General features: G+C 43.6%; 1 pseudogene; it reads left to right on the plus strand.

The window, feature by feature from the left end:
• Positions 1-18145: 18145 nt before the first annotated feature.
• LOC105719711 (proteasome subunit alpha type-1-like) lies at positions 18146-18983 on the plus strand (annotated as a pseudogene).
• Positions 18984-23390: the final 4407 nt, after the last annotated feature.

Genomic DNA, 23390 nt, shown 5'->3' on the forward strand with positions numbered 1-23390 from the left:
AGTCCCAGTTACTCGGAAGGCTGAGGCAGGAGGATGGCTTGAGATCAGGACGTCGAGGCTGTCGTGAGCTATGATCACACCACTGCACTTCAGCCTAGGTGACAAAGCAAGTCCCCATCTCAAAAAGGAAAAAAAAAGAGAAAATTATGCATTTTTAAAATGTGGTTGCATGATTTTCTTCTTCTTGAGTTTGAAGAGTTCTGGTATATTCTGGATACAAATCCTGTATCAGATATGTAACTTTCAAGTATTTTTGCCCATTCTGGGGCACACATACATTTTCATTCTCTTAGTAGTATCATTTGAAGATAAGAAATTCTTAATTTTGATAAAGTCCAAGTTACAATCTTTTATTTATAGATCATACTTGTGTCATAGCTAGGATTATTTGCCTCACCCAAAATAACAAAGACTTTCTCCTATGTTGTCTTCGAGAAGTTTAGCAGTTTTAGGTGTTACAGCTACGTCTATTATCCGTTCTGAGTTAATTTTATAGATGATACAAAGTGATCATTGAGGTTTGCTTTTTCTGCCTATGGAAGTCCAGTTTCTACAGCATAATTTGTTGGAAAGATGATCTTTTCTCCATTGAATTTCCCTTGCAGCTTTGCCAAAAATTAATTAACCATATGCCTGTGAGTCCATTTCTGGAGTCTCTACTCTGTTCTGCTGATCTTTGTCTGTCTTTATGCCAACAGCACACTGTCTTAATGATGATAGCTTTGTAGTAACTCTAAGTCAGGTAGTATAAGTCTACCAACCGTACTGATCTTTTTCCAAGTTGTTTTGGCTCTTCTAGGTCCTTTGTAGGACCATTTAAATTTTATAATCACCACGTCAGTGTCTTCCACATCTGCGGAGATTTTTATTGGCATGGCGTTGAATGTATAGATCAACCTGGGGAGAACTGACGTCATAGTAACATTGAGACTTTCAAGCCAAGAGCACAGTGTATGACCCGTTCATTTAGATCTTCTTTCTCTTACTAGTGGGCTGTAGTGTTCAGTGTCTTCCACAGCTTTTGTGTATACATCATTTTTATGCCTTTGTAAGTTATAGTCCTATTTCTATTTCTGCTTATTCATTCTGCTTACATAAAAGTACAATACATGTTGTATATATTTATATCCTGCAGGCTCGCTAAATTCTTTTTTTTTTTTTTTTTTTTTTTTTTTTTTTGGAGACAGTCTCACTCTGTCGCTGCCCAGGCTGGAGTGCAGTGGTGCTATCTTAGCTCACTGAAACCTCTGCCTCAGCCTCCCGAGTAGCTGGGATTACAGCCACACACCGCCACCCCCAGCTAATTTTTTGTATTTTGGTAGAGATGGGGTTTCACCATGTTGCCCAGGCTGGTCTCGAACTACTGACCTCAGGTTATCTGATTTGTGTAGAGTTTGTATTATTTCTTATTTAATATTTGGTAGAATTTACCATTAAAATCATCTGAGCCTGAAGTTTTCTTTGTGAGGAGATTTTTAACTACAAATCTGTTGAATATCCTGACATATAATTGTATATATTTAATAGAAGTGGGGCTATTAAGCTACGTTGTCTGGAATGAGCTTTTATAGTTTGTGTCTATTAAGGAATGTGTCCATTTCATCTAAATGCATAAAATTATTTATAGTATCCTGTGATTATCTGTATAATATCTTCTATATTTGTAAGAATGTCACTTCCCATTTCAAGTATTGTGTCCTCTATTCGTTTTCAGTCTGGCTGGAGGTTTATTATTTTATTGATTCTCTCAGAGAACTACCTGTTGGTTTTCTTGATTTTTTTTCTATTATCTTTCTATTTTCTGTTTTGTTGACTTCCACTCTGACCTTTAATCATTTTTTTTCTTCAGCTTACATGGAGTTTCATTTACCATTCTGTTAAGAAAGAGTTTCTTAATATAGAAACAGTGGTCATTAATTTGAGAATTTTTTCCTACTCAAATATTGGTGTTTAGTGCTATAACTTTCCCTCTAAGAATGTAATGCTATAAATTTCCTCTAAGGACACTTTGACTCATCTAAGTTTTGATATGCTGTGTTTTCATACTCATTGACTTCAAAATGCTAATTTTTCTTTTGGTTTATTTTTTGCTTATGTGTAGACATGTTATTGAGTTTCCAAATACTTAGAGATTTTGCTCAGATTTTTTTCTTATTGATTTCCAATTTTTCATTCCACGTGCTTAGAGAATATATTTTGAGTGACTTGAAGTCTTTTAAATTTACTGAGACTTTTCTTATGGCCAGAATATGGTTTTCCTTGGTAAATATTCTGTGTGCACTTGAAAAGAACTCTATTCTGCTATTGTCGAGCAGATTGTTTTAGAAATGTCAACTTGGACGATGGTGTTCATGTTGTTCATGATGTTCATCTTTACTGTTTGTCCACTTGATCTAGCAGTTGTTGAGTGGGGGTGTTAAAATCTCAGACAATACCTGTGGTTTTTCTACTCCTCCTTGCACATCTATCAGTTTTTGCTTTGTTTATTTTGATGCTTTTATTAGGTGCATGAATGTTTATGATTATTAAAATTTCTTGATGAATTGACCCCCTTTATAATTTTGTAATGGTTCTCTTAATTCCTGGTTTTTCTGCTACAAAGTCTACTCTCTCTAATGTTAATATGGTCAATGAGCTTCCTTGTGATTAGTATTATGTAGTGTATCCTTTTCTATTCTTTTACTTTTAACTTACTTCAGCCTTTATATTTAAAGTGAGTTTTTTGTAGGTAGTATACTAGATTGTCAAATTTGGCATCTCTTTCTTTTAATTGAGATATTTATACCATTTACATTTAATGTGATTATTGGTATGGTTAGATCTAAATCTACTATCTTGCCATTTATTTTGTATTTATCCTATCTATTCTTTGTTCCTTTCTTCTTATTTTTCTGCCTTCAATTAGATTAAATGTTTTAAATGATTCTATTGTATTTCCTTGGTTTGCTTATTGGCTTCAAGTCTTTATTGTATTATTTTAATAGCTGCATTGAAATATATCACATTCATCTTACACTTACCCACTCTACCTTGAGGTAACATTATATCACTTCATGTATGGTGTCAAAACCTTATAACAACACATTTCTATTTCTCCCTTGATGGCCTTTGTACTATTGCCATTACACATTTTGCCTCTACATGTGTCATAAACCTCATATGGTATTGCCATTATTGTTGCTTTAAACAATCGATTATGTTATGAAGAAATTTTAAAAGTAGGTAAAATATTTATATACCCACATAGTGACCATAACCAGTGTTTTTTGTTCCCTTGTATAGATAGAGATTTCCATCTGATATCACTATCCTTTTGCATTTCTTATAGGTCTCCTGGCAATTAATTCTTTCAGCATTTGTTTGTCTAAAAATGTCTTTCTTTCACTTTTGTTTATGAAATATATATATATATATATATTTTGAGACAGAGTTTCGCTCCTGTTACCCAGACTGGAGTGCAATGGCGCGATCTCGGCTCACCGCAACCTCCGCCTCCTGGGTTCAGGCAATTCTCCTGCCTCAGCCTCCTGAGCAGCTGGGATTACAGGCACGCACCACCATGCCCAGCTAATTTTTTGTATTTTTAGTAGAGACGGGGTTTCACCACATTGACCAGGATGGTCTCGATCTCTTGACCTTGTGATCCACCCGCCTCGGCCTCCCAAAGTGCTGGGATTACAGGCGTGAGCCACCGCGCCCGGCCCAAAAGATATTTTTTTCTGGCTGTAGAGTTCTAAATTGGCATTTGGGGGTTTCATTTCGTGATCAATGCCTTAACGGCGCTGCTCCACTGCCTTTTCCATTAACATTGTGTCTGATGCAAAATCTGCTGTCCGCCTTATCTTTTTTCTCTAAATAAAATGTGTCTGTCTTTCTCCCTCCCCTGCCATCCCTTGGCTGCTTTGAAGATTTTCTCTTGATTGTTAGTTTTACACATTTTACTTATAATACACCTTGCTGCTGTGGTTTTATTCAGGTCTTTTATGTTTGGGGTTTATTGAGCTTTCTTGGACATGTAAGTTGAGAGCTCTCATAAAATATAGAACTTTTTCAGCAATTGTCTTCCAGATATTTTGTCTGTCTACCCTCTCTCCTTTTACGTCTCCAGATGGTCCCTGACTTACAATGGTGGACTTAACGTTTTTCAACTTTATGAAGAGCTTGTTGGAACATACCACATCATATATTGAGGGCATCTGGATTTAACAGTGGTTCAACTTATGACTTTTTGACTTTAAGATGGGTTTATTGTGATATTAATTTTGAACTTACAATATTTTTTATTGATTGGTTTATCATGACATGGCCCTATTGTAATTTGAGAAGCATCTGGACACTTGCAGTAATTCCACAGATTACCAATGCTATGATTATGTTTATTTCATTATATTTATTTCATTTTGAATATTTTCTATTGCTATTTTATCAAGTTCACTAATATTTCCTTCTGCCATTAATCCTATCAATTGTGTGTGTGTGTGTGTATGTGTGTGTGTGTGTTTGGAGACAAGGTCTCCCTTCATCACCCAGGTGAAGAGCAGCCAACTCACTGCAGCCTTGACCTCCTGGACTCAAGCAATTTTCCTGCCTTAGACCCCTGAGTAGCTGGGACCCCAGGCGTGTGCCACCACGCCCAGCTAATTTTTTTTAGTTTTTGAAGAGATGGGGTTTTACTATGTTGCCAGGCTGGTATTAAACTACTGGGCTCAACGGATCCTCCAAACTTGGCCTCCTAAAGTTCAGGGATTACATGCCTGAGCCACCACACCCAGCATGGATTTTTTAAATTGAATTATAGTTTCCATCTTGAGAGATTTTGTGGGTGTTTATGATTTCTCTATATCACTGCTTACCATGATCAGTCTTTCCTCTTGAGCGTGTAGAACACGGTTACAATAACTGAATGCCCTTTACTGCTAGTTCTATCATCTCTGTCATTTCTGGACTTTTTTCTTGCTTGATTGATGATTCTCCTTATTATGCATCACATTTTCCTGCTTCTTTGCACGCCTTGTGTTGTTTTTAATTGGTGGCCGCGCAGTGTGAATCTGACACTGTTGGCTGCTGGATATTTGTGTATCCCTGTAAATATTCTTGAGCTTTGTACTGGGGTGTTACTTTGTCCTGGGATACAAGTTACTTGGAAACAATTTAATCCCTTTAAGTCTTGATTTTAAGGTTTAAGGCAAGGTGAGAGCAATTTTTAGGTCTAAGCCCAATTTTACATCGTTTCTAAGGTTTCTAAAAAATCCTTCTGTGTACTTTCCTAATGCCCATAAACATGAAGTTTTTCATTCTGGCAAGAACAGAAACTCTTCCCAGCCTTGCGTGTGCTCCCAGATTTGTCCTCTCTAATTTTGAGGGGTGATCCTTTCCCTGGCCTCAGATAATTTCCTCACACGCACTTATCAGTACTCAGATAAAAACCACAAGGAAGGTGCTCTGCCCGTGGACGAACTCCCTCCCTGCACCCTGCCCTGAAAACTCTAGTTACCTTCCTTGACTCCCAAGTCTCAACTCGGGGGACGGCTGGGCTCCTCCTGGGCCGCTCTCCCTGGGCCATGGCCTGAAAACTCTCTCCGGGAAATATTTGAAGGGCTCATCGCATCGGTTTTCCATCTCTCAGGGGTCGCTGTTTTCATTGTTTAAAGTCCAGTCCTTTGAAAATCATTGTTTTACTTATTTTGTCCATTTTTCACTTGTTTCAGGTGAGAAAGTAAATCCAGTCCCTATTGCTCCCTTGTGGCTAAAGCAAGTCTAGACTTCTCACTGTATGTAAATAAATACTCTGGTTTTGTTTTTATGTATGTATTTCTTTATTTCTGTTAACTTTGTAGAGATGGGTCCCCCTATATTGTCCAGACTGGTCTCAAACTTCTGGGCTCAAGTGATCCTTTGCTTCAGACTCCCAAAGTATTTGGGTCATAGGCATGAGCCACCACACCTGTCCAGGATACTTTTTTGTATTTAAGCCACATTGATTTAGATTTTCTGTCATGTGCAATTTAAAAAAATCCTGATAAATACAGCCATCCAATCTGAACTATTTGTTTTCACTTTATTAAAGTGTCTTAAATTGTGTCAATTAAACATTAATATGAGGGTGCCAAGAACCTTTCTTAAAAGCCAATACTTCCATAGGAAGCAGGAACGAAGAGCTGTCAATGGTTTCGCCTACTCAGACGAATTGTTTCTGATTGCTTTACTCCTCATGGCTATCTGAGATTGACCAAACTAAAAATGACCAGTTTAGTTGAGGGGAAAGGAAAAAAAAGTCAAAAATTTGGGGAGGAGGTAGAGTAAGCTTTGGTAGAATCATATACTTGGGTGGGAAGGAGCTGTGTTCCGGGTGAGACTATTAGTGAGAAACATTTCAACAAAGACCCAGGAAGATGCCAGATTATCAGGATCAAACATGGGAAATTGGCATGCTATAGCCTGAATATTGGTGTTCCCCCCAAAATTCATCTTTTAAAATCCTGACCCCCAAGATGATGATATCAGGAGGTGGGGTGTTTGGGAGGTGATTAGGTCATGAGGGTGGAGCCGTCACAATTGGAATTAGTGCCCATAAAAGGGACCCCAGAGGGCTGCCTTACCCTCCCCGCACTTGAGGACACAGCAAGAAGTCGTCATCCCTGAACCAGGAAGTGGTCCCTCCCCAGACACTGAACCTGCCCATGCCTTGGTCTTGAACTTCCCAGCCTCTAGAACTCTGAGAAATAAATTCCTGTTGTTTATAAGTCACCCAGTTTAATGGTACTTATACCATTAGATTTACCGTAGCCCAGAGAGACTAAGACATGCCATTTATAGGTCAAAATATTGAAATATTGGTAGTTTAATATGCTTTCATAAATACTGTTTTCACCATTTTGTAATGGGCTGCCAGCCCTCTCAAAGCACCTTGCTCCTGGGGCGTGCCACACGGGCTGGTACGTACCAGTCACCCTGTGAGTGGATCTGTTTGTTCAACCACAATCTCAATGTGAGGGCTAAGGCAGTCAACAAGCCCGAAGGCTCTGGTGCAGTGAGTGGCAATCCTAAAGAGAGGGTGGCCAGGAAAGGGCGTCTGAGCAGAGATCCCAACAGTCAGCAGGAACCAGCCACTCAAAAGCCTGGAGCAAAACCCTTCTGGGCAGATGGATCAAACATCTTAAGATCCCAAGAAGGGTATGAGCTGGGCATATTTAAGAACTGTTCCAGACAGAATGAGGCTGTGGCCGGAGCAACGTGGAGGCGAAGGTGAGAGGAAACGGAAGTGCCGGGAGACGTGTATGTTTCACTCTAAGTGCCATCAGATGCCGTTAGGAGTGATGAGTGGCATGATTTGGCCCAACTCTTTCAAAACTAACTCTACCCCCGCTTCGATAATATATTCAGGGACCCGTCTAGGAACTGAGTCCCCACCTCCACTTTCCTATTTAAACACACCCTTACATTCCAGAGTGTCTTAGGCCAGGCCCGGTGGCTCATGCTTGTAATTCTGGCACTTTAGGAGGCCAAGGCAGAAGGATTACTTGAAGTCAGTTCTTTTTGTAAAAAATATATGTATTTAATATGTCTGTAAGACTAGTCAAGTGCAGTAGTGAGAAAGGGGATGTAACTGACTGTGAACTATCAACTGAGATAACTACTCTTGGACCAGCTGAGGCCAGCAGTTCAAGACCAGCTTCGGCAACATAGTGATATCCTGTCCCTACCAAAAACTAATTTAAAAAAAAATTAGCTAGGTGCAGTGGCCTGCACCTGTAGTCTCAGCTACTCAGGAGGCTGAGGCAGGAGGATTGTTTGAGCCCAGGAAGTTGAGGCTGCAGTGAGCCAAGATCACGCCACTGTACTCCAGCCTGGGTGACAGAGTGAGACCTTGTCTCAAAAAAAAGAAAAAGAAAAAAAAAAGCTTGTCTTAGGGTGAGACATTTTCAAAGTACAACTCTGCTCCCAAGGGAGGTTTCTCTTTCTTCTCTTTTTTCACTAAAGAAAAAGAAATTTCTGGCATAAATTGTTATTTAACAACCATCATTAAAAGGCTCACACTGAGAATGGGGTTTTCAAAGCGGAGAGAGGCACAGTGCCATGAACGCTTTCACAGAGAAGCTGAGAGCTTCAGAGAGGGGTATGTGGCTACGCTACCAAGCAGGAACCCTCACGCTCCTTGCTGACTTTTTTCGAGAGAAGGAAACAGCATTATTTTGCCTCCCCCACAAACTTTAGAAGCTTGAGGATTCGCCCGTCTGCTTGGAGAACGTCAAACGCCAGACACTGACGGCTTTTCTTCTGTAAGAACGTTCAGGTCAGACCTTTCCTTCCCACCATCTGCAGTCCTCATCATTCAAGATCACTTGACACAAATATTTTATGCCTCAAGTACAAGGTTGAAGTCAGATAAATTCCTTAAATAATTCCAGACTGTAGAAAATACAGACAGATCCCTCGTTTCCTTTTTTTTTTTTTTTTTGAGATGAAGTCTTGCTCTGTTGCCCAGGCTGGAGTGCAGTGGCGCCATCTCGGCTCACTGAAACCTCTGCCTCCTGGGTTCAAGTCATTCTCATGCCTCAGCCTCCTGAGTAGCTGGGATTACGGGCCTGACAGCATAGCCAGACCCTGACTCTACAAGAGATTTGTAGAGACAGGAGGTCGAGGCTTCAGTGAGCCATGATTCTACCACTGCACTCCAGCCTGGGTGACAGAGCAAGACCCTGTCTCAAAAAGGTAATAATAGGCCAGGCGCAGTGGCTCACACCTGTAATCCCAGCACTTTGGAAGGCTGAGGTGAGTGGATCAGTTGAGCTCATGAGTTTTGAGACCAGCCTGGGAAAGATGATGAAACCCCATCTTTACTAAAAATACACGAATCAGCCGGGTGTGGTGGCACATACCTGTAATCCCAGCTACTCAGGAGACCGAGACACAACAATCGCTTGAACCTGGAAGGTGGAGGTTGTAGTGAACTAAGATTGTGCCACCGCACTCCAGCCTGGGCGATAGAGCGAGACTCTGTCTCAAAAGAAGATAATAATAGTAATTTTTTGAGATTGAATAATCTTGCTCTGTTGCCCAGGTTGGAGTGCAGTGGCACAATCTTGGCTCACTCTGCTTCCTGGGTTCAAGTCATTCTCGTGTCTCAGCCTCCATAGTAGCTGGGATTACAGGCACCTGCCACCACACCCGGCTAATTTTTTTTATCTTTAGTTTCGCCATGTTGGTCAGGCTGGCCTTGAACCCCTGACCTCAAGTGATCCACCCACCTCAGCCTCCCAAATTGTTGGGATTACAGGTGTGCGCCACTGCATCCAGCCAATAATAATAATTTTAAGACTTTTAAAATAGATGCATATGTTAACATTGTTGATTGACCTAAAAATATCCCTCTTTTCACCTACGGCAGCACTGGGCCTAGTGGTGTCACAGAGGCTCATAGGTACGGGGTGGACGACGTCCCGTGTGTCCTGGCCGTGGGACCTTGGCTGGTTATCAGGATTATCAGAAGAATCCGATGACACATAGCTTCTCATTATCCAAACATCCTCCTTGAGGTTGCAAGAGGAGGCAGCAGTCACCAAGACTCAACGCCATTCACTATTGACCACTTGCAAAACAGCTCCGAAGCATCTCCCCCGCCCCATGCTGGCAGCTATCATCCAAGTCAGGGAGTCAAAATCGGGCCTTGGTCATGCTGGCCCTCTCTGATGAATGGAATTGGAGTTAAATCAGTTAAAAGAGACATTGCAAATCCTGCAACAGAAGATCACTTGGGGCCGGGTGCACACACCTGCAATCCCAGCATTTTTGGAGGCCAAGGCAGGTAGATTGCTTCAGCTCAGGAGTTCAAGACCAGCCTGGGCAACATGGCGAAACCCTGTTTCTACAAAAGCAAAAATTAGCCAGGTGTGGTGGTGAGACCCTGTAATCCCAGCTGCTTAGGAGGCTGAGGTGGGAGGATGGCTTGAGCCCAGGAGGCGGAGGTTGCAGTGAGGTGAGATAGCACCATTGCGCTCCAGCCTGGGCATCAGAGTGAGACCGTGTCCCAAAAAAAGAAAAGAAAACAACAGAAGGTCCCTTGGGAGAATTGCCCAAATGTCCCTGAGGACAATCACTGTCCATAAGAGAATATTCTGGGGACTGAAGCTGAAAGAAGGCACTCCAGGAAACTGATGAAGCCCTGAAGTATTTTCATACAAATCTGTTCTGATTATGCTGTGAAAGTCAAGTATGAATTGAAGAATAATCTAATTCTACCGTACAAATTACGTTCCTCCCAAATGAACGCAGTTCGTTTTTTGCTTTGTTCCAAGAATCAGCATATCATTTCAACTATAAAATCCATAGCATCAGATACAAAACCTGTCACATTGTCACTCTGAGATTCCCGTCCTGTGTTGAGTGGACACTTTTCGACTACTTTTAATACCAATTATCTTCGGCTAACAAGGCCCTCCTATGACACATATTGAGCTTTATTAAACTAGAGCACTGTGACAATGTAATAGGACTAAATATTGGGTGATTTAATTGTAGAAGACTCCCGAGCCAGCCCAGTTTCCATCTTTCTCAACGTCTCAGCAGCGATGTTGCCTCTGGGGAACACCGTCGTCCCCCCCTCCTCAGCCCCTGCAGTGATCCTCGGTTGGTAGACACAAAACCCCAGGTGCCCTCAGCCTCCAAGGTCAGGCCACAGAACCCACACCCTCGCCTTTCCCTCCATGCTGGCCTCATTAAGATGCAGGGCAAGTACTCCCGCTATTTCAAACTCGAATCGATTTCTCTACAATGCAAATGATTTATAAAATTCTGGGGAAAGCATTACAAATTTAACCAAATAGCTTATTTATTTATTTATTTATTTTGAGACAGGGTCTCACTCTGTCGCCCAGGCTAAAGTGCAGTGTTTCGATCACAGCTCCCTACAGCCTCGACCTCCAAGGCTCAAGCCATCCTCCCACCTTAGCCTCCTAAGTAGCTGGGATTAGAGGTGAGCACCATCATGCCTGGCTAATTTTTGTATTTTGAGTAGAGACATGGTTTCACCATATTGCCCAGGCTAACGATTTCTACATTATATAAACATGTTATAAAGTGTGCTCAGCCCCCTCTATAGACATACACACACACACACACACACACACATTCATGCACATGTACACACACGTAAGCAACGTTAGAGCAGAGATATGAGTGTCTCATTCACAGGTAAATGGCAAAGTGCAACTTATAACAAGAACTCACAAACTGAAATGCCCCTAAACTGGCGCCTACACCAAGTGTGAGCAAGCAAGCCCACGTTTTCCAGAAGCCGGAGTCTCGTGATCTGCTGGACTCTGTCCCTCCACACGGAAATGGGCGTGGCCAAATAATCTCATTCCTCGAGAGAAAATGGAAATCGACGCTTTCATGAGAATTTTTTTTTTTTTAGGGACAAGGCCTTGCTACATTGCCCAGGCCGGCCTCAAACTCCTGGCCTCAAAGATCTTTCCACTTCAGTCTCCCAAAGTGCTGGAATTACAGGCATGAGTTATTCCATCTGGTCCTGAAAAGTTTTAAGTTGTATAAATTTTTAAAAATTATCTTGGCCAAAACAGAATATGTTGCTGGTGCGAATGAAAATGGTTATGACCCCTAAAGGGAAGAATTGGGCAATATTTAGCCAAATTAAACACCCCTTTACCCTCTGACCCCCGTCTCACTTCTGCTACAAAGCTGCTTTGGCACAACAGTATGAAATTATAAGTGCACAAGACTTTGTATTTGTCCATTCTCACACTGCTATGAAGAGATATCCGAGACTGGGTAATTCATAAAGAAAAGAGGTTTAATTGGCCGGGAGCAGTGGCTCACACCTGTAATCCCAGCACTTTGGGAGGCCAACGTGAGCAGATCACATGAGGTTGGGAGTTCAAGACCAGTCTGGCCAACACGGAGAAACCCTGTCTCTACTAAAAATACAAAAAATTATCCAGGCGTGGTGGTGCATGCCTGTAATCCCAGTTACTTGGGAGACTGAGGTGGGAGAATCACTTGAACCCAGGAGGCGAAGGTTGTGGTGAGCTGAGATCTCACCATTGCACTCCAGCCTCGGAAACAAGAGCAAAACTCCATCTCAAAAAAAAACAAGAAAAAAGGAAGAAAAGAAAAGAGCTTTAATTGACTCACAGTTCTGCATGGCTGGGAAGGCCTCTGGAAACTTACAATCATAGCGGAAGGCACCTCTTCACAGGGCAGCAGGAGAGAGAATGAGGGCCGAGCGAAGGCGGAAATGCCAGACACTTAGAAAAGCACGAGATTTTGTGAGACTCACTCATCGTCACGACGACAGCCTGGGGGACAGTGCCCTTGTGATTCAACTACATCCACCTGGTCCTGCCCTTGACACGTGGGGATTATTACAATTCGAGGTGAAATGCGGGTGCGGACACAGAGCGATTCCGTATCAACTTTCACTACAAAAGACTGGAAATAACCCACATGTTCTTCAAGAGGGTCTGATTGGACATATCCTGGAATATAATATAATGTGATATAATACCTATGCTGCTGTAAAAATGAATTCAAAAGATCCGAGGATTTATTAATATTTTTCCCTTTCAAAAAAAAAAACTGTTTCCCACCTCTGTCTCTGGAGAGCATTTCTCCTTAACAAGACTCGGGGCTTGCTGGGGAAACTCTGATATTTAGTCTGGAGCCAGAAACGTGTACGATGATCCCAGGACATTGGGATTACAGGTATGAGCACCACGCCTGGCCTATTATTATTTTTCTGAGACAGAGTCTTGCTCTTTTGCCCAGGCTGGAGTGCAGCGGTGTGATCACGGTGGCTCATGTCTGTAATCCCAGCACTTTGGGAGGCCGAGGCGGGTGGATCACTTAAGGTCAGGAGTTCAAGACCAGCTGTCCAACATGGTGAAACCCCGTCTCCACTAAAAATACAAAAAAATTATCTGGGCGTGGTGGTGCATGCCTGTAATTCCAGCTATTTGGGAGGCTGAGGCATGAGAATCACTTGAGCCCCAGAGACGGAGGTTGCAGGGAGCCGAGATCCTGCCACTGGGCAACAGAGTGAGGCTCCATCTCAAAAAAGAAAAAAAAGAAAACAGTGATTCCTATATGTGGAACCACGCCAAATATATAAAAGTCTGTGAGCACATAATGAGACTGAAAAGGGGGATACTCACCAGCCACTTCTGGAAGTGACCAGGGCACCAAATCAGTATCCAGAAAATTGATAAGGAAAAAATTCAAGTCTCAATTCTGTGTGTTCTATGCGAACTGTATTGTAGGCTAACCAAACGGTTGATGAAGGGAAGCCATTCTGCACAAGACAGTCACACCTGACAAGTGCAGGTGTAATAGGAGAAGCCCAGGAGCACGTCACAATAACTGATGAACACATGAAACCGGGTCAGTCACTGATGAATAGATAAAACGGGAGATCTATTAATTACCATCGACTGCTGTGAAACGTTTTTCGGTTTTTGTTGCTGTTGTTTTTATTTGTTTATTTCTTTTGAGACAGGGTCTCATTCTGTCACTTGGTGCAACTATAGCTCACTGCAACCTCTGCCTCCTGGGCTCAGGGGGTCCTCCCACCTCAGCCTCCCGAGTAGCTGGGACTATAGGCACACGCAACCATGCCGAGCTAATTTTTGTATTTTTTGCAGAGACTGGGTCTCACCATATTGCTCAGGCTGGTCAATGAGTTTTTTATTACAGACATTTTCAAACATATACCAAAGTAGACCTTTAAAAAAATTATTAGCACACAAAAAATTAACAGTTCCTAGAATCATCAAATATAGTCCTCAAATTTACTTATCTAGCAAATATTTTCCTTCTCTGTTAAAATCAAGATCCAAACTAGATCCAGAGATGGCTTTCAATTCGCGAGGCTCTCAAGTCCCTTCGAAGCTACAGTTTCACAATGCCACCCTTGCTCTTTGCTGTAGTTTTTCCAGAAGGAAATCACTGTTCTATTGAGTTGTGCGCATTCTGGACTTTGCTGATTTTGTGTAATTTAACCTAATCCTTCAGATTCTATATTCCTATGAATTTGTAGTTTAAAAGATGGATTCAGTGTTTTGGCAATGATATTTTGCAGGTGGAATTTTTGCACCAGCATCTTGGTAGAGAAGGCATAAATAGACAACAGGGAGTCTGCAGTTCCTGAAAGCAGAACCCGAACAAGTTAGCAAGCTCTCCGTGGAGGCAAAGAGCAAGGTGAGAGGCTGCTGTGAGGAGTCCAGGGAGCCCTGCAGGGCTGGGGCGTCTGTACGTCCTGTGCAGCCGTTACGCACTGAAGGTCTCTGTCACCAAGATTCTATGCTGGGGCCTTAACTCCCGGTGTGGTTGTATTTGGAGTAAGGCAGAAATTAAGGTTGAATAAGGTCTAGGGCTGGGACTCAAATCCATCATGTTTGTTTGTTTATTTATTTATTTTCGAGACAAGGTCTGGCTCTATCAACCAGGCTGGAGTGCAGTGGTGCAATCTCAGCTCACCGCAACCTCTGCCTCCCAGGCTGGAGTGCAGTGGTGCGATCTCAGCTCACTGCAACCTCTGCCTCCCAGGCTCATGCTCTCTCCCACCTCAGCCTCCCAAGTAGCTGGTAATACAGGTGCCCACGGCCATGCCTGGTTAATTTTTGTATTTTTTTGTAGAGACAGGGTTTCACCATGTCACCCAGGGTGGTCTCAAACTTGTGAGCTCGAGTGATCCGCCCACACCAGCCTCCCAAAGTGATGGGATTACAGGCGTGAGCCACCGCACCTGACCATATTTTTAATTATTTTAGTAGAGGTGGATCTCCCTATGTTACCCAGGCTGGTCTCAAACTCCTGGCCTCAAGTGGTCCTCCCACCTCGGCTTCCTGAGTTGCTGGGGTTACAGGCATGATCCACTATGCCCAACAAATTCAGTCATTTAAAAAAAAAAAAAGCTGAAATACTTAACCTACCTGACTTCGAGGCTTAAAATGACATAAATCAAGGCCAGGTGTGGTGGCTCACACTCATAATCCCAGCACTCTGGGAGGCCAAAAAATACAAAAATTAGCTGGGTATGGTGGTGCACACCTGTAGTCCCAGCTACTTGGGAGGCTGACGTGGGAAGATCACTTGGGCCTGCAAGATCAAGGCTGCAGTGAGCCAAGATTATGCCACTGCACCCAAGCCTGGGAGAAAAAATAAGACCCCATCTCAAACAAACATCAACAACAACTACTACATAAATCAAAACACCGTGTCAGAAAGATAGTCACAGAGATCAGTGAAACAGAATTCACACGCTTAGGACAGACCCACATATATTTCATCAACTGATTTTCAACAAGCTTCCAGGTAATTTAACACAGAAAGAAAATTATTTTCAACGGATGGTGCTGTATCAACTGGATACTCATGTGGGGGGAAAATGACTCATAACGCCTCACGCCATATACAAGTTTAATACAAAACATATCACAGAGGTATATGTAAAATCCAGAACTATGAGTCTCGAGGACAAGAAGAAAATCTTACTGATATGGTATAAACCACAAGAGAAAAAAATTAACTAGACTTCATCGAAATTAAAATATCTTGCTCTGGCTGGGTGCAGTGGCTCACACCTGTAATCCCAGCACTTTGGGGGACCAAGGTGGGAAGATCACTTAAGGTCAGGAGTTCGAGACCAGCCTGGCCAACATGGTGAAACCCTGTCTCTACTAAAAATACAAAATGAGCTGGGCATGGTGGCAGGCACCTGTAATCCCAGCTACTTGGGAGGCTTAGGCAGCAGAATCGCTTCAACCTGGGAGGCAGAGGTTGCAGTGAGCTGAGATCCCACCACTGCACTCTAGCCCAGGTGACAGAGCAACACTCATCTCAAAAACAATAAAAAATAAGAAAAAGAAAAAATGTTCCCCGCCATCATCAGGGAAATACAAATTAAAACCACCATGGGGACGGACACCACCACACAGCTGGTAACAATAGGCACTGTCACACAGTGCTGGTGGCAATAGAAAAAATAGAACTGTCTTTCTCTCTCTCTCTCTCTCTGGCGGACTTTCACTCTTGTGGCCAGGCTGGAGTGCAGTGGCATGATCTCGGCTCACCACAACCTCCACCTCCCGGGTTCAGGCGATTCTCCTACCTCAGCTTCCCAAGTAGCTGGGACTACAAGTGTGCACCACCACACCCAGCTAATTTTTGAATTTTTAGTAGAGACGGGGTTTCACCATGTTGGTCAGGCTGGTCTTGAACTCCTGACCTCGTGATCCACCCGCCTCAGCCTCCCAAAGTGCTGGGGTTACAGCTGTGAGCTACTGCATCCGGCCTAGGACTTTCTTTCTTGAAATAGTAAACATACACTACCATATGACCCAGTCATTTCAGACTTGTTCCAGAGGAAAATAAACATATGCCCACATAAGGACTGGTAAGGAAATATTCCTCACAGCTGTATTTTAATAGCCAAAAACTGGGAAAACCTGAAATGGCCATCAAATGAAGTGGACAGGCACTTCCTGGATAAAGGAAGGGCGACGTATCCATATACTGGGATATTATTCAGCAATTAAAAGACAAGTTACCGACACAAGTGATAGCATAGCTGAATCTCAGAATCACACAGAGTGAAAGAAGCCAGAGAGGATAGTAGCATATACTTAACTGGGTGCGGTGGCTCACGCCTGTAATCCCAGCACTTTGGGAGGGAGAGGCGGGCAGATCACCTGAGGTGGGGAGTTTGAGACCAGTCTGGCCAACATGGCGAAACCCTGTCTGTGCTAAAAATACAAAAATTAGCCAATCGTGGTGGTGGGCACCTGTAATCCCGGCTACTCTGGAGGCTGAGGCAGGAGAATGGCTTGAACCCAGGAGGGGGAGGTTGCAGTGAGCTGGGATCACGCCACTGCCCTCCAGACTGGGTGACAGTGAGACTCTGTCTTCAAAATTTAAAAAAAAAGAAGAAGAAGAAAAGAAAAGAAAAATAGCATATACTGTATGATTCTATTTGTATAAATTTCTGGAACATGAAAACTAGCATATAATGACAGAAACCGGATCCTGGGGATGAGAAAGGTGAGAGAGCACACCCTGGGGACAGGTGGAGGTAGGGATGGATATAGAGGGGGCACAGGAAACTTTTGGGAGTCATAGAAGTAGCTGCTACCTGGAGTGTCATGGATATGAAACTCCACGTGCACCTCAAAAACAAAGGTTACACCATCAATATCTGCGTTTAGTGTATGTCAATGATCCCTCCATAAAACTGAATTTAAAAACAAATGATAAGATGAAACAAATTCAAAATGAGGAATAAGTACAAAAGATCAGAAAAGAAGATCTACTAATATAAATTTGACAGGAGTTGCTGAAGAGGAAAACCAAGGGAGTAATGCAAAATAATAGTACAATGTTTACCTGGGCCTGCAGTGACTCCAGCCTGTAATCCCAGCGCTTAGGGAGGCCAAGGCAGGTGGATCCCTTGAGGTCAGGGATAGAGAAACCCCATCTCAACCCCAAAAAAATGCAAAACTTAGCCAGGCATGGTTGCGTGTGCCCGTAATCCCAGCTATTCAGGAGACTGAGGCAGGAGAATCACTTGAATCTGGGAGGCAGGGGTTGCAGTGAGCAGAGGCCACCCACTGCACTCCAGCCTGGGGACAGAGAGAGACTCCGTCTCAAAAAAACACTATATTTTGAGAAGTTTTTCCTGAAATGAAAAAAGACTGAAATTAGGTATTGAAATGGCACAATATGTATGAAAATTAACCCCAAATGGCTAATCCCATGCTGCTGTTCAGACGATATGAATGACTGGAGAGACAGCAAAGGCTGCTGGTTAGCATTAAATATACATGTCCGTGCAGAATTAAGACGAATGCCTGGAAGGGCGAGAGTGACGTCATGATGTCACAGCTGTGTGTTCTGGCAACGTCAATACAGTACAACTATCAAAATGAAGAAAAGGTATTTGTGCACATGACTGAATTTTGTTACATATCAATTTCAGAAAGGATTCAAAGGAGGCATATGGAGAGCGTATTAAAAGTAGAACTGGGCCAGGCTCGGTGGCTCGTGCCTGTAAACCCAGCACTTTGGGAAGCCGAGGCAGGTGGATTGCTTGAGCTTGAGAGTTCAAGGCCAGCCTGGGCTGACTGTTATATATTTTATGCACGAGGAGTATTTGGATTCCCGATTTGTATTGATAGACCACTTCCTGTGTCTCATGTTCTATCTCTAATTGGAAGCAAGACCCAGACACCAACACATCGATACGGCCAGAGATCATCTGGTGTTGGGCTGCTTATTGCTGGTTATGATGATATGGGTCCTCACGTTTTCCAGACCTGTCTATCTGGTAACTATTTTGACTGCAGAGCTATGTCCACTGGAGCCTGTTCGCAATCAGCTCGTACTAACTTGGAGAGACATATGTCTGAATTTATGGAGTGCAATTTAAAGGAACTGGCTAAACATGGTCTGCGTGCCTTAAGAGAGAAACTTCCGGCTGGGCTTGGTGGCTCATGCTTGTAATCCCAGCACTTTGGGAGGACGAAGCAGGTGGATCTCCTGAAGTCAGGAGCTTGAGGACCAGCCTGGCCAACATGGTGATACCCTTCTCTACTAAAAGTACAAAAAAAATTAGCTGGACATGGTGGTGCGCACCTGTAATCCCAGCTACTAGGGGGTGCTGAGGCAGGAGAATTGCTTGAACCTGGGAGGCAGAGGTTGCAGTGAGCCGAGATTGTGCCATTGCACTCCAGCCTGGGCGACAGAGAGATACTCCGTCTCAAAAAAATAAAAGAGACACTTCCTGCAGAACAGGACCTAACTACAAAGAATGTTTCCATTGGAACTGTTGGTAAAGACTTGGAGTTTACAATCTATGATGATGATGATGTGTCTCCATTCCTGGAAGGCCTTGAAGAAAGGCCACAGAGAAAGGCACAGCTGCTCAGCCTGCTGATGAACCTGCAGAAAAGGAGGATAAACCAATGGAACATTAGGTGACAAGCCAGCCTATGTATGTACTATCAAATACGTAAGAAGGCAGGCACCACATGCTGATGACAATAATAAATACTTTGAACAAAAGTTGCAGAGCGGTGGAATGCTGTGTTTTAGGAATCAGTCCAGAGGTGAGTTTTTTCCAAGCAACCTCACTGAAACCAGATCATGGAATACATTTTTCTTGGCGAGCATCTGTATAATCATTTTCTAAAATGTGTAGGTATCTGTACTGTTTGTATATGAAGAAAATAGGTATCTTTGTGGTTTTAAAGACAACTGCAAAATAAAATTGTTTCGCCTCCTAGTTAAAAAATTAAACTTAAAAAAGTTAGGCTGGGTGGGTGGCTCACACCTGTAATCCCAGCACCTTGGGAGGCCAAGGTGGGAGGATTGCTTGAGGCAAGGAGTTCACTGGGCAACATAGCAAGACTCCTGTCTCTGCAAACAAAAATTAAAAATTAAAAAAATGAAAAAAGGAATGAAGTAGTGATTCATCTGCAATGCGAATGAACCTTGGACACATTAGGCTGATGAAAGAAGCCAGACACAAAAGGCTACACATTGCGTGGATTCATTTTTATGAAATGTCTAGAATAAGCCAATCCATAAAAATCGAAGGGAGATTCATGGTTGCTGGGGCAGAGGAAAGGGGGACAGGGGAGTGACGGTTAATGAGCATGGGGTTTCCTTTGGGGGGCGAAGCAAATGTCCTGGAATTAGATAGTTGTGTTCACACAACACTGTGACTGTGCCAAATGTCACCAAACTACAATTAAAATGGTAATTTTTTTTACTTCATGTTTTACTAAGTCGTGTGTGCCAGGCACTGTGCTGTCAAATAGGGTTAGGGAGAACAGCATGGCGTGGTTCCAATGTGCATTAAGAGAAATATTAGCCAAACATACTCTACAGATGTTCCCGAGAAGACAGACAGTATAGCTTTCTCCTGTCACCATCATGGTCACCTATCACCATCACGGTCACCTATCACCATCACGGTCACCTATTCCACCAGACACACATCAGTGTCACAGTCACCTACCACCATCACGGTCACCTATTCCACCAGACACACATCGGTGTCACGGTCACCTACCACCATCACGGTCACCTATTCCACCAGAGACACGTCACTGTCATGGTCACCTATCACCATCATGGTCAACTGTTACATCAGACATGTATCACTGTCACGGTCATCTACCACCATCACGGTCAGCTATTCCACCAGACACACATCACTGTCACGGTCACGTATCACCATCATGGTCAGCTATTCCACCAGAGACACGTCACTGTCACAGTCACCTATCACCATCAAGGTCAGCTATTCCACCAGACACACGTCACTGTCACGGTCACCTACCACCATCACGGTCACCTATTTCACCAGACACACGTCACTGTCACGGTCACCTGTCACCATCACGGTCACCTATTCCACCAGACACACGTCACTGTCACGGTCACCTACCACCATCACGGTCAGCTATTCCACCAGACACACGTGACTGTCACGGTCACCTACCACCATCACGGTCACCTATTTCACCAGACACACGTCACTGTCACGGTCACCTGTCACCATCATGGTCACCTATTCCACCAGACACACGTCACTGTCACGGTCACCTACCACCATCACGGTCACCTATTCCACCAGACACACGTCACTGTCACGGTCACCTGTCACCATCACGGTCACCTATTTCACCAGACACACGTCACTGTCACGGTCACCTGTCACCATCACGGTCACCTATTCCACTAGACACACGTCACTGTCACGGTCACCTACCACCATCACGGTCAGCTATTCCACCAGACACACGTCACTGTCACGGTCACCTACCACCATCACGGTCACCTATTTCACCAGACACACGTCACTGTCACGGTCACCTGTCACCATCATGGTCACCTATTCCACTAGACACACGTCACTGTCACAGTCACCTGTCACCATCACGGTCAGCTATTCCACCAGACACACGTCACTGTCACGGTCACCTGTCACCATCACGGTCACCTATTCCACCAGACACATGTCACTGTCACGGTCACCTACCACCATAACAGTCAGCTATTCCACCAGAAGACACACATCACTGTCACGGTCATCTGTCACCATCACGGTCACCTATTCCACCAGACACACGTCACTGTCACAGTCACCTGTCACCATCACGGTCACCTATTCCAGCAGACACACGTCACTGTCACGGTCACCTACCACCATCACGGTCAGCTATTCAACCAGACACACGTCACTGTCACGGTCACATGTCACCATCACGGTCACCTATTCCACCAGACACATGTCACTGTCATGGTCACCTACCACCATCACGGTCAGCTATTTCACCAGACACACGTCACTGTCACGGTCACCTGTCACCATCACGGTCACCTATTCCACTAGACACACGTCACTGTCACAGTCACCTGTCACCATCACGGTCAGCTATTCCACCAGACACACGTCACTGTCACGGTCACCTGTCACCATCACGGTCACCTATTCCATCAGACACACGTCACTGTCACAGTCACCTACCACCATCACAGTCAGCTATTCCACCAGACACACGTCACTGTCACGGTCACCTACCACCATCACGGTCAGCTATTCCACCAGACACACGTCACTGTCACGGTCACCTGTCACCATCACGGTCACCTATCACCATCACAGTCACCTATTCCACCAGACACACGTCACTGTCACGGTCACCTACCACCATCACAGTCAGCTATTCCACCAGACACACGTCAGTTTCACGGTCACCTACCACCATCACTGTCAAATGTTACATCAGACATGTATCACTGTCATGGTCACCTACCACCACCACGGTCAGCTATTCCACAAGACACACGTCAGTGTCACGGTCACCTATCACCATCACTGTCAAATGTTACATCAGACATGTATCCCTGTCACGGTCATCTACCACCATCACGGTCAACTATTCTACTAAATACACATCATTGTCACGGTCTACTATCACTGTGACGATCAACTATTCCACTAGATAGTAATACATTATTTTTTCTGATCCTCTGCGGATCAGTAAACTCAGAATAAAGGTTGTAGAGGCTTCTATTATAGTTCCGTAATTCAATGCAGCAATTTCAACGTGCCTAAAGTAGGGGCAGACATTTCAAGATTCCGATGTATTTATAAACATTACTTCCCTGGTTCTACGCACAGAAATGCTGAAGTTATTAATGATTTGATGTCTATCCACATGGCTTATTTGGAGCCGTGATTACGCCACTGTACTCCAGCCTGAGTAACAAACAGGGTGAAATCCTGTCTCAGAAAAGAAAGAAAAAGAAAAAAAATCCCTATCTTACACTATATGCAAAAACCAACTCCTGATGAATCAAGGTTCGTCTGGCAAAAACACAACTTAAAAATTCCTAGTATAAAACGCGGGTATCAACTATGGGATAGAAAAAGATGTTTTAAACATAAAAACGTGAACTAAAAGAACTATCAATAAATTGAACCATATTAAAATTAACAACTTTTGTGAATCAGGAAGACTTTAAGTGAAAAGTTACAAACTGGGAGACATGTTGTAACATTCCTTGGGTGGGCATGTGTTGTAAATGTCTTTTTGATCCAGCCATTCAGCTCTGTGTATGTCTGTGTGTCCAGCCAAGAGACACTCTTGCCCACGTGCAACCCAAGACAGCAAAGAGAATGTCGCAACACGCTTCTAGAGATCAGAAGCCTGGAGACACTCACAACTGTAGGTGGAACTGTGTCCCCCAAAAGGACATGTTCAAGTCCCAATCCCTTTCATCTCAAAATGTGCCTTTATTTGGAAAGAGGTCATTGTAGATGTGACTGGTTGAGAGGCCACACTGGAGCAGCGTGGTTCGGTTTTGTTTGTTTTTTGAGACAGGGTCTCACTGTCACCCAGGCTGGAGTGTAGGGGTGCCATCGTGGTGCTGCTAGCTACTCGGGAGGAGGGAGGATGGCTTGAGCCCAGGAGGTCGAGGTTGCAGTGAGCTTTGGTCACGCCATGACGCTCCAGCCTGGATGAGAAAGAGACGCCGTCTCTAATTAATCAACTGATCTCTAATGTATTCTCATATTTGGGCCTACTGGGAGCTGGACCATTATGTGCTTTTTATTTTTGCAATTTAAGCTTCCAGTTTCCTCCTTGTTACGACATTTTCCTTTGGTTAACACTATTTTTCCCTATAATTTGTTCCTATAGTCCAAATCCAACATCGCCAATCAATATTTTCTGAGCTCCAAATTGGAGCATCACAGAATGTGAATTTGTGAGAAGGGGGAGGAGGATACGTTGCACCTGCACGTCTCTGAAAACAGAAGTGGATTTTTTAATATAAATTTTTTTTTTACTTCTAAAAAATTAGAGATA

This window comes from Aotus nancymaae, unplaced genomic scaffold, assembly GCF_030222135.1.
Source record: "Aotus nancymaae isolate 86718 unplaced genomic scaffold, 86718_ANA_hifiasm-v0.15.2.pri h1tg000021l, whole genome shotgun sequence".
NCBI lineage: Eukaryota > Metazoa > Chordata > Mammalia > Primates > Aotidae > Aotus > Aotus nancymaae.